We start from the raw sequence: 12,654 nt of genomic DNA on the forward strand, positions 1-12,654 counted from the left end.
TTTGGTGAAAATGAAACACGATGAGTCCACTTCCTATATCTGCCATGATAGAAAGACACAATGACAGAAACTTTCATAAAAAGTTTATTTAAAAAGACAGAGACACCTGTTGATCCTTACTCCATCGATTATTCTTCGAGTTCTATTGAATTGTTCGGAAATTTCGTTTTTTTTTTGGTGAAAATGAAACACGAATTTTTTACAGTGTGTAAATATTTTATTAAATTATATATTCTCCATTTTGGAAAACGAAATTACTTTACGAACAACTCAATATATTAAGAAAATATGAACAAAACAAAAACTAGGCTGTTCGATAAGTTTTGTCGTTGTTTCCATTGTAAAAAAAAATACTACGACACTCGAACTTTGAACAACAGTAAATATACGAACGAGTCGACAAATCTATTGGGTTGTTCGGAAAATTATTTCGTTTTTTTTTTGGTGAAAATGAAACACGATTTTTTCAGAATGCATAAACATTTTACCAAACTATACATTCTCCATTTTAAAAAACAAAACGACTTAGCAATCTAATAGTTCGAACGAAATTTCTAAAGAATAAAAATAAACATTCTCGTGTAACTAGACTACAAACCAATCTTCCAAAACATAAATTCAACGATAAACATTCGAAAGTTATTAATCAATTTTCAAAGCTGGACGAAAGTGAAAGTAGCCTTGCGTCTAACTCGGTAATTAATCGAAGCCGCTAATTAGCATTAATCGCGTTCAGTATCGACAATTGTTGACCGTCACGACGACAATGTTAATTGGATGAATATTCCTCTCTTGATTCAGTCTCGGGGCCAATTAGTCCACGGATCATTTCATTACTATCGCGTTGCATACTCTACCACTAATCTAATCTAAGAGATAAACGACCGAGTACGTACTTCTACTTATTTATTAATTGTTAATCGCGGTGCGTCGCTAAAGTCTGCGAACCGTTTTATAATTTCTCGATTTATTTACCATCGATCATAATTTTCCTCGATTCCACATTATTCAACCCGCTTCGTCGCCGATCGCCATTTATCCACCGATTGTAATTAAATATTTATCGCTTTGGAAGAAACATTCCTCTTTGGTTTTTCTTTGTTTGTCACTCGATTCACCGAGAACAAGTAAAAATATGTAAGCATCGTCAAGGCGCCACAATTTTTCGCAATTTCAACCGCATTGTCTCTGTTCGATAAATCGTGCAGTTGTACGCTCGTGGATCGTTATTGTTCTTGTTGTTTCATTTTTTTCTTCTTTTTTTTTCTCTCAACAGCTCCAAACGTTTTTGCCTGCTCTTCTTTCTTCCATATTACGCGCGCGACACATACCTTTCTTCTTCGAACGATTATTCAGTTATCCGATCTTTCGTCACCGGTACGAATCGTCGTCGTGTTTCTTTTTTTACACTCGACGGATGTTAACAATAAAAGCCGAGGACTCTCCGACGTCGTGATGAATTTCAAAACGGTACTCGAGTCGCAATCGGCACGCGCGTTAACAGGATTTTCCAACCGAGAACAGGAATAAATCCTTATCGTCGCGATCTAATCGATTCGGTCGTTCAATCGATTTTTTTCTTCTGTTTCTTTTTTTTTTAAATTTTTACACCGGACGTACGATCGTTCAATCGATTTTTCTCTCCTTTTTTCTTCTGTTTCTTTTTTTTTAATTTTTTACACCGGACGTACGATCGTTCAATCGATTTTTCTCTCTTTTTTTCTTCTGTTTCTTTTTTTTTTAATTTTTTACACCGAACGATTCGATTCACCGTACTAAAGATCACGAGCTCCGAACTCTAACGATTCCACGAATGCTCGAAATATTCACGCGAGATGGTGGAGGGGAGTGATCGATTATTTGCTTCCGGTTTCGGAAAGGGGACAAAAATGTCGGCGCAGGGTCGCCCGCGAATATGCGGAACAGACGGGAAAGTAAATCAGAATGTTGAGCCGCTCGTTCTCGTTCTATGTAACATTCATAGATAAGCATCGGGAGCGTGCGGATTTAGCATAAAACTCGCATAAATATTAGCGCGATCCCGATCAACCGTTCACGGTACACGGATTTACGAAGAAATACGATCGGCGAAATAGGATGAAACGTTGCAATTAATGTCGAGCCTGGACGAAATTGACAATGATTTAATTACACGGAGTGGTGAGTTTAAAGAGACCTGATGTGTAACTGAGTTAGGGTTTCAACTGAGATTAGTTTTAGGTTATATTATAAAATATGTTCTTCTTAGAAAATTCGATTAATTTATGTATTGTAGAAAACTAAGAGATAGAGAAATTATTGCTTGGTTTTAGAGGTAAACGAATATGCATCTGGTTTCGGATTTTTGTACATGGAGATATAAGAAAGATGGTCGACTTCTTTTTTCTTAAAGAAAATGTCATCCAAGGTCGTCTGCAACAAAAATTAATTTATCATTGAAAATTATCTCTAATTACTTTGGATGTAAGATTAGTTTTAAGTAATATTATAAAATACGTTCTTCTTCGAAAATTCGATTAATTTATGTATTGTAGAAAACTAAGAGATAGAGAAATTATTGCTTGGTTTTGGAGGTAAACAAATATGTATTGGACCAGTTGTGGCTGGTATTGGTTTTTCGTGGATGGAGATATAGAGAAGATGGTTGACTTCACTTTTCTTAAAGGAAATGTCATCCAAGATCGTCTGCAACAAAAATTAATTTATCATTGAAAATTATCCCTAATTACTTTGGACGTGAGATTAGTTTTAAGTAATATTATAAAATATATTCTTCTTCTGAAATTCGATTAATTTATGTACTGTAGAAAACTAAGAGATAGAGAAATTATTACTTGGTTTTGGAGGTTAACGAATATGCATCTGGTTTCGATTTTTCGTGGATGGAGATATAGAGAAGATGGTTGACTTCTCTTTTCTTATGGGAAATATCATCCAAGGTCATCGAAGATCGTCTGCAACAAAAATTAATTTATCATTGAAAATTATCCCTAATTACTTTGGACGTGAGATTAGTTTTAAGTAATATTATAAAATACGTTCTTCTTCTAAAATTCGATTAATTTATGTACAGTAGAAAACTAAGAAATAGAGAAATTATCGTTTAAATATAAATGCTACCGGAAGAAATACGAATTTTATGACTTCGTTTCACAAGAATTACGCAATTTGAACGTGAGATTACAGAGGAATTAAATATTCACGAGAAAGCACACCGAACACACTGTACGCGAGAAGTGAAAGATGAACTTGACTGCTTTTACTAAAAATTATTACAAACCGAATATAACATTAAACGACGAGTTTAGTATTGTATCGATAGTATCGATACTAGGGAATAAAGTATCATTCAGAGATGAGGAAAATTCTTATCTAGATAAAAAGAAAAGATGAATAATTTTTGACGACCTGCAATTACAATTTGAATTGCATAAAATGAAACAATTTATTTACAATATTTAAACTTAATCATCAGTGTATTTTCTCTCATTTTCTCTAACGATTTTGCATCTGTTTATTAATTTTTCGATCCCTTTATTATGAAAACGCTCATTTTTATACAAAAGATTGAGCGAAGCAGCTTCTAATCACGGCAATATTTTTCTCAACTCCGTCGAAATAGTTTACCAAATACTTGATTAGGTAATGTCGGATGAAAAAATATCCCCGAAGTCGTTCCAATGTAAATTAATCATTTTTTGCAAGCATCTGTTTTTCACACGTGGTCGAGTGTTATCTTGATGGAAAAAAATACATTATCTGTTAAGTAAATTAAACCGTTTTTTTTTTTTCGATACCGAGTGCAATTGTTCTAGTTGCTGATATCAATCTTTAAAATTTGAAGAGTGAAAATCTCGAGCCTTCAAAATTAACCCTTTGCAGTCGTATTAAATTTTGACATGGATGTCGTACTGGTCGGAATTAATTTCTCTTGAAAAAGCAGCGATACATAACATTTAAGATTACGAAGGATAAACAAGATTTATTAATTCTTTCGCGAACTTTAGATATATGTTCGTACAACAATGTGTTTTAATGTAATGTTTTTACGTGAAAATTATATTTTATAGTTCTCCATCGTGTGGTATCTTTCAATACAATCCTGTGTGTCCTTTTCGACTACTTGTATCGCAAAAATAATTACTTTTATATCTTCTACCCTTAATCTTTCCATTTTAACATACAGAACAATCTTTACTTTTTACATCTTTGTAGTGCCACAATATATGCAATTTTCCATTAAGAAAAACTATTAAATCTTTCCTCTTTACTGGATTTTGTTATCTCTAATAGGAGCACCGTATTGTTTCGTGAACAGATTCTTTGGATATTCAGGTTCGTTCAAAGAAAGTGTAAATTAATTGAATAGGTATAAGAACACAGTTGAACAAAGTATAAGATTAATATGGTTCCTTGTTGTAGTGGCTGAAAGCAAACATATAGTCTGCTAAATGTTATTAATAAACTGTACTCCAATTCGAACAATCAAGACTCCATCAGATTGCAAAGACAGATTTCGTTCATTTATGTTAATCGATGATCTGTACAACTTGACACTATTATATTGTAAATTTATAGTGGTCAACATTAATTGTATTAAGGAATACAATTAATTTGAAGTATACAAAAGGTTTATACGAAATCATTTATATAAGAAATCCAATCCTCTATGTGAATAGAGATCCACACTTGACATTATTATATTGTAAATTTACAGTGGTCGACATTGATTGTATTAAGGTGTACGATTAATTTGAAGTATACAAAAGGTTTATATAAAATCATTTATATAAGAAATCTAATCCCCTATGTGAATAAAGATCCACACAACTTGACATTATTATATTGTAAATTTACAATGGTCGACATTGATTGTATTAAGGTGTACGATTAATTTGAAGTATACAAAAGGTTTACACAAAATCATTTATATAAGAAATCCAATCCCCTATGTGAATAAAGATCCACACAACTTGACCATATTATATTGTAAATTTACAGTGGTCAACATTGATTGTATTAAGGAATACAATTAATTTGAAGTATACAAAAGGTTTATACGAAATCATTTATATAAGAAATCCAATCCCCTATGTGAATAAAGATCCACACAACTTGACCATATTATATTGTAAATTTACAGTGGTCAACATTGATTGTATTAAGGTGTACGATTAATTTGAAGTATACAAAAGGTTTATACGAAATCATTTATATAAGAAATCCAATCCCCTATGTGAATAAAGATCCACACAACTTGACCATATTATATTGTAAATTTACAGTGGTCAACATTGATTGTATTAAGGTGTACGATTAATTTGAAGTATACAAAAGGTTTACACGAAATCATTTATATAAGAAATCCAATCCCCTATGTGAATAAAGATCCACACAACTTGACATTATATTATAAATTTACAGTGGTCGACATTGATTGTATTAAGGTGTACGATTAATTTGAAGTATACAAAAGGTTTACACGAAATCATTTATATAAGAGATCCAATCCCCTATGTGAATAAAGATCCACACAACTTGACATTATATTATAAATTTACAGTGGTCGACATTGATTGTATTAAAAAGCATGATTGATTTGAAAATGATATACTTCAAGACCTGCAGACTAACGTCTCCCTGAGACCTTGCCATTGATCGACTACGATGTGAATGAACGAAAGTCCGAGTGTCTTAACCAGGAAATAAGTCCAAGGACCCGTTCGACTCAGGAAGCCACTATCTCCGGTGACGAATGACTTTTATGTTAATCAAACCCGCGGCTCTACTCAAGTCTTCTGTTTCCGATTACGATTGACCTTGCATCTCTGACAATACCCATTTTTCTCTTTTTCGGTGGAATTTCTCGGAATCTCTTGACCGAAAACGAAAGAAAAAAATAAACTTGTACTCCAATTCGAACAATCGAGATTCCATCGGATCGCGAAGATAGATTTCGTTCATTTTCAATGTTCATACGCTCGAAAGTCGATTATATTAGATTATATTAGTCATTACATATAAACGTAAAACATCTTACATTATATTAGTCGATTACATATTAGCCTTATATCAGTCTATTACATATTTATTAGAATTTAAAACCAGCAATTTTCGGGTCACATCTCTCCATGGAAAATTGCAAAACTTCGCGTTCGAATGTTGCCTCTTGCAAAATGTAAATCTATAGAAAATATCCAGGAAAATTCAATTCGAATTTTCTTTTCGAGATATTTAATTAGTTCTAGAAGAATCTTTATACGCGATGGGTTAATCCAGAAATATCGAGTACTCGAAAATTCATTTATTCCTACACTCGAATCAATCAGGTCAACAACGTAAATGCTACTACGCGTGGCATTAATTTATCGTGTTCAGAGATAGAGACGATGCACGCGTTTTGTAGGTCAGCGGAGAAGAAAAAAAAGAAACGATCGCAACTAATTTACCAATTACTAGATTTAACGTTCCAGACTGGGAAAACTTGTTCGTCTGGAATCGCGTTCATAGTGAAAGACGATTATCTTATATGACGAAATACACGTGTGTGTATGTGTTTGTGTGTGCACCTTGAATACCGATCGGTTTCACTCGAATCGGTTAAACCGATATTTGGAGAATCCAATTATAACGATTAGATGATTTACGGTCGGTTACGTCGGTGCTATTACGTTTCATTAATTACATGGCTCATTAATCGCGCGATTACATTTACTCCGCGGATTGAAAATTGCATAAGCTGCTGTCAAGTAGGTTTCTTACGAGACTTCTTCCACTTGTTATATTTCACTTCGTCATTTTTACCTGCTTTCGGTGCCTTCCAGCATCATTTTTATTACGAGAACACAAAAAAAAGAAAAATACGTCGTACAGATATATCGATAACTTTTTACGCGAAATACTACGGAGCAAAAAATAAATTGTGTCATCTGTTTGTCGAGATCGTTTCCAAGTAACACACATCGAACTTTTTTCTTTTTTTTGCGTCGATTCGTGCCACTCGAGTACAAATCTAACGTATCGTTTAACAAACGTAAACGTCTTGACGTAACTTTCAACAATTTTTTTCATTTCTCGTCGTCGAATTTTACCAACATCCAATACGAAATGTTGCAGAAAATCTTGTTACATTTTTCTCGTATATTTTATCATTCGATCATTATTATCAAACAAATTATTTTTACATCCCACCCTACACAATCGACTTCTTTCTAAATAAACCTCACATTGCTCCCTTAGTGTGCATTCACAAATTTCTTAAAGACTTGTTATAATCTAAATCTTTGACTGTCTGTGAGGATTGCTTGGTACTGATCCAAAAATTATGAATTTATATAATACAGATATATTTATATAGTATAGTATATATTTATATAATATAGTATATTTATATAATACTAGTTATAAGCACTATATACCGCTACAAGTTATAAGTATCAAGTTATAAGTATTATATACCGCCACTAGTATTTAATTATAAGTAGAACCCAGTATATATTTATATAATATAGTATATTTATATAATACTAGTTATAAGCACTATATACCGCTACAAGTATCTAGTTATAACTATTATATACCACTACTAGTTATAAGTATTTAATTATAAGTATAACCCTGTACTGGGTTCATAGCGTAAATAAAGAAAAAGAATTGTATTTTTACACTCCTGTATTCGAGTACTTTGATCGACAAAAACAGTGATCGTAAGTGATGAGATCGAGTTCGATATGTAAGGAATTTTTCAAGTGTATTACATAAAATATTTATTTTTACAATACAAGGTGATTCGAAACGGATGTTAGCGGTGTTGAGGAATCGACTTTTGGTGAACACACATTGAACTTGATCACAGAGATTACACAAGCGTGATAACGACTCGAAGGTAAGATCCAAAATGTAAGCTGATATGCAAGTAAATTCCTCGTCGACTTTTGCGTGCAAAGTCGTTATCGCATAATACTGATGTAATACGAAACAATTCAAACAATAGATCGTATTGCGGTCACGGACCGAGAACAATTAATCTATTGGGTTGTTCGTAAAGTCGTTTCGTTTCTTTTTTTTTGGTGAAAATGAAACACGATTTTTTTAGAATGTAGAAATATTTTATTAAATTATATATTCTCTATTTTGGAAAACGAAATGACTTTAGAAACAACTCAATATATTGAGAAAATATGAACAAAACAGAAACTAGGCTGTTCGATAAGTTTTGTCGTTGTTTCCATTGTAAAAAAAATTACTACGACACTCGAACTTTGAACAACAGTAAATATACGAACGAGTCGACAAATCTGTTGGGTTGTTCGGAAAATCATTTCGTTGTTTTTGGTGAAAATGAAACACAATTTTTTCAGAATGTATAAACATTTTATCAAACTATATATTCTCCATTTTGGAAAACGAAATCACTTTCCTTTCGTGTTTCATTTTTTTTTTTTTTGTGAAAATGAAAACATGAAACGTACATTCTATTTTTGTAGAATGTACGAACATTTTATTAAATTATCTATTCTCCATTTTGGAGAACGAAACGACTTTCCGAACAACCCAATAAATTATGATGAAAGAAAAAGAAGAGGGCGCGTAATAATGAACACCCACCGATTAAAGGAGAAACAGCGAACACCTGATACGAGAAACAGGGTTAACGCGAAATAAATGATTGTATTATATAATTAAAGAGAAACAGAGAAGAGCGTCGCGCGTTTCTCGTTCTCCAATCTAAGTCTCTTAGCTCGATGTCGACGCTACCAATCAACGGAAGAATGATTAATTCGCGATTTAAAATGACTAGATCCACTAAGGAACTTCCTCGCGATTTATCATTTGGAAAGCCTGTGCGGATTTGCAGCGAACTTATCCGATTGTTTAGTGCGCAGAAATCGAACGACAGCCAGCACACGTGCGTGCACAGACTTTAATCCCACCACGAGGTATCTTAAGTCGTGTATTTGTCAACGACGATTACGAAATTTCATCAAATCGCTTGGAAAATGAAAATCGATCGAAAGGTGACGATTTTTTCAAATCCACCGATCAAAGGAGAAATAGCTATATCGTTGCACGATAACGTGTTAGCGACGCGAGTCTAATTTTTCTCGTAGGTCCGTTGCAGTTGCAGTTGCATATTTACTGTCGTTCGTATATTTACTGTTGTTCAAAGTTCGAGTGTCGTAGTATTTTTTTTTACAATGGAAACAACGACAAAACTTATCGAACAACCTAGTTTCTGTTTTGTTCATATTTTCTCAATATATTGAGTTGTTCGTAAAGTCATTTCGTTTTCTAAAATGGAGAATGTATTGTTTGGTAAAATGTTTATACATTCTGAAAAAATTGTGTTTCATTTTCACCAAAAAAAAACGAAATGATTTTCCGAACAACCCAATAGATTTGTCGACTCGTTCGTATATTTACTGTTGTTCAAAGTTCGAGTGTCGTAGTATTTTTTTTTACAATGGAAACAACGACAAAACTTATCGAACAGCCTAGTTTCTATTTGGTTCATATTTTCTCAATATATTGAGACGATAAAATTGATCATTGCATACGCACGTAACGTGTTTCTAACGTGTGTGTGTGTGTGTGTGTGGAATATTGTGCGCGATATTTTTACGCTTTGTGTGATTTTTGTATGGTAATTGTATCCAGTACTGTTCGTATTTTTACGTTGAATTTTTGTGCTGATTTTCTTATGTTTTTATATAGAATGTGATTTTTGTGTAGTTGGTACGATAAGTGTAAACAAATCATAGAAAATTTTAACGAACACGACACACACCGCACAAAAATATAACAAGTACCGCACGAAAATCACATTTCCTGTAAATACACAAGTACCTGCCGCACGAATACCATATACGTATGTGTACACTACGAACACTCACGTACGTACGTAACGAATAGTTTATATCGTTTACATAACGTAAAAATATTTATTTGTCCGTCTTCGTTATTCGAATAACGAATAACGTTTTATTCTTGAGTCACGAGATAAAACTTTTATCTGGATAAAATTTTAAACGTCATCAATTGTGACGTACAACGAGTCACAATTATCCGGATAAATTATCCGAGTAAAAATGTTTCATGTAGATGATTATCTAGGTAAAGATTTATTCAAAGTTATTCGAGTAACGCCAAATTCTGCGTCCCGCGTTGCGTTATGCGGAATTCCTTAAAAATATGTAATCGTGTTGTGCGTGGTAATTCGTTAAAAAAAAATCATGGATTAAATATGGTAGATTTGTCAAAGATTTTTGTTCTAAACCCGATAGATCGATCGTAGCGAACACATCGTTCTATTAAACGAATATAATTACTTTGGGCATTAATATTTTTACTCTGTGAATGTCTGTCGATTGTTTAATTACCTTTCGGCTTATGAGAGATGAAAAGCTTGTGGACTTTTGGATTGCCTTCCTTGAAATTTATTCGAACAATTTCAAACGCATCTCTGACAATATTACGACGAAAACTCGCCAATGGATACTAAACGTTCAGTCGTTCATCACATTATGTCGTTTACTATAAATTAATATCTAAGAGATGATTAGAGTAGGATATGATATAATGGTGTTATTCAAGTGTGTTGTACACAATAGTTGTATGAAAGATTACGAACATAGACGATTATCCAGTCTTTGGTAGTATACAGAGTGTCTCAAAATGATAAATCAAAAACAAATATGTAAATTCTTTGTGAGAAGAGAAATTAAAAAGCTTTTTACTATTTTACAATTTGAACAATTTCATTTACAGTAAATAAGCTGTTAAAATTTCAGGGTCTGACTTTTGAGGCACATTACCTAAGTTCTATGCGATTCTGTAGTTGTATTCTGTGAATACTAAACCATAAACCCTAATAATAATGCATATAATGCAGACTGTACTTCTCTTCACTCAGATATTATCTATATAATGCTTATGTATCGTACCGGTTTACACAAATATTTCGTGTGTAAGATTTTAATCAAATATTCTGAGATCTATCTATTTGAACAAATTAATTGTTTGCATTTGAATAAATTATTCCATGTTCTATCTATCCTAACAAGTTATGAAAATATATTCTTAGACAGAATATTGCCTGCGTTACGGAGTATGCTGACTTTTCTAATTTGTGACAATTTTAACATTAGCATTGATTTTCTCCTATTGGTACTTTGCACAGTGAAAGTGAATATGCTATGAGAGGTGATAGAATTGACGTCTCTTCTGACACCACTGATTCTTGTATACTTAAAACTCATACTGTTGTATCAATGTTTTAAAACATTTACAAAGTATTTGTTACTTCTTGACAAATGTAACTTTAATGTTGATGCATATAAATTATTTCAAACTGACTACACATGAATTAGATAAATCTTCTTACTAACCAAGTAATAATTCATTTTGAAAGTTTAATATCACAAAAAAATATTTAATCATTTATATGTATCTATGGCAATGTTACTGGATTAGTCCTATAGTTAAGTACAAATGATCAATATTTATGTCTTTCTGTGGATATTATAAGATGTTTGTAGAAAAGAAAAACTTATATGTAAATATCTGTTTCAAATATTGTTCTGAGATTCTTACAAATAAACTTTTGGTGACTGAAGGTTAAAGAACTCTTCATAAAGTTAAAAAATCTAAAATACCCATATTATAGTTTATTTTTTTGACCATAAGAACAAACATAACTGTTTTTATATTGAGTTATATTTAACAATTAACGTAATACATGGATACATACACTATCATATTTTATGCGAAGTTTAATCCTCTTTAAGCACTAATTACAAAAACCTTAAAATTATTAAACCCTGATACTAATCAAGGATTTGTATAACAATAAATAATACACAAGTGATGTATTACTTATTATTATTATAATAATTCAAATTAAATTTAAATATTACAAATTTTCGATAGAATTGTTACATTACCTATTACATTTGACGGTGATATACAATATACATACGTAAATACAGTTACGATTGTTCTTAAGATCAAAAAAGTAAGGTTTCCCTTATTTTCGTCTTCGAAGACTAAGAACTTCAAAAATACCAGTCTTTTTTTTCATTAATCCCATAACATATTCCGAGAATAAATTTTTTCTTGAGTGTTGATATCCCCGTAGCTCACGCGCACCTAATTGTAAGCTGCACAATAATGGAAAGAGTCCAAATTGTGCAGGTCGGGACTGAAAAACAAACGCCTGAATTGCACAACGGAAAACAATTGTGTGTCACGTGAATAACAGGTAATTGACACGGCAGAAGGAAGAAAAAAAACAGTACGCCATAATTAAAGATCAATTCGCTCGAGGAAGTCCTTCGAGCCGTCAACGCGCAGAAATTATTCGCGTGCATGTACAAATCCTTCGTAGGTTCATGCTGAAGAGAAACGCCACTGCATTATACAAGATACGCCAGTCAACCTTGGCAATGACCACTAAGTATCACTCGTGTTGGCAAACCGATGTATTTACGCACATCGGTTGTGTCATTAACTCGTTGCTAGAGTAATTGTGCACAGTTAATTGTGACAGATGTGGTCCTCTAGCGGTAAATTTTTCAACATCACACTCAAAAAATTCGATAGAGGACAGACTTGTCGTCTTTACTCTTGAACTGTATACTTAAAATTTTCACTTCA

At 32.5% G+C, this 12,654-nt stretch overlaps 1 long non-coding RNA gene across 1 annotated transcript; it reads right to left on the reverse strand.

The window, feature by feature from the left end:
• Window positions 1–531: 531 nt before the first annotated feature.
• On the reverse strand, window positions 532–10,587 carry LOC143154276 (uncharacterized). Its single transcript, XR_012994037.1, has 3 exons — window positions 10,380–10,587; window positions 2,835–2,954; window positions 532–2,685 (listed from the first exon to the last, which is right to left on the reverse strand). It is a non-coding gene; the product is annotated as an uncharacterized LOC143154276 (long non-coding RNA).
• Window positions 10,588–12,654: the final 2,067 nt, after the last annotated feature.

Source organism: Ptiloglossa arizonensis, chromosome 14 (assembly GCF_051014685.1).
Source record: "Ptiloglossa arizonensis isolate GNS036 chromosome 14, iyPtiAriz1_principal, whole genome shotgun sequence".
In the NCBI taxonomy this organism is placed as follows: Eukaryota; Metazoa; Arthropoda; class Insecta; order Hymenoptera; family Colletidae; genus Ptiloglossa; species Ptiloglossa arizonensis.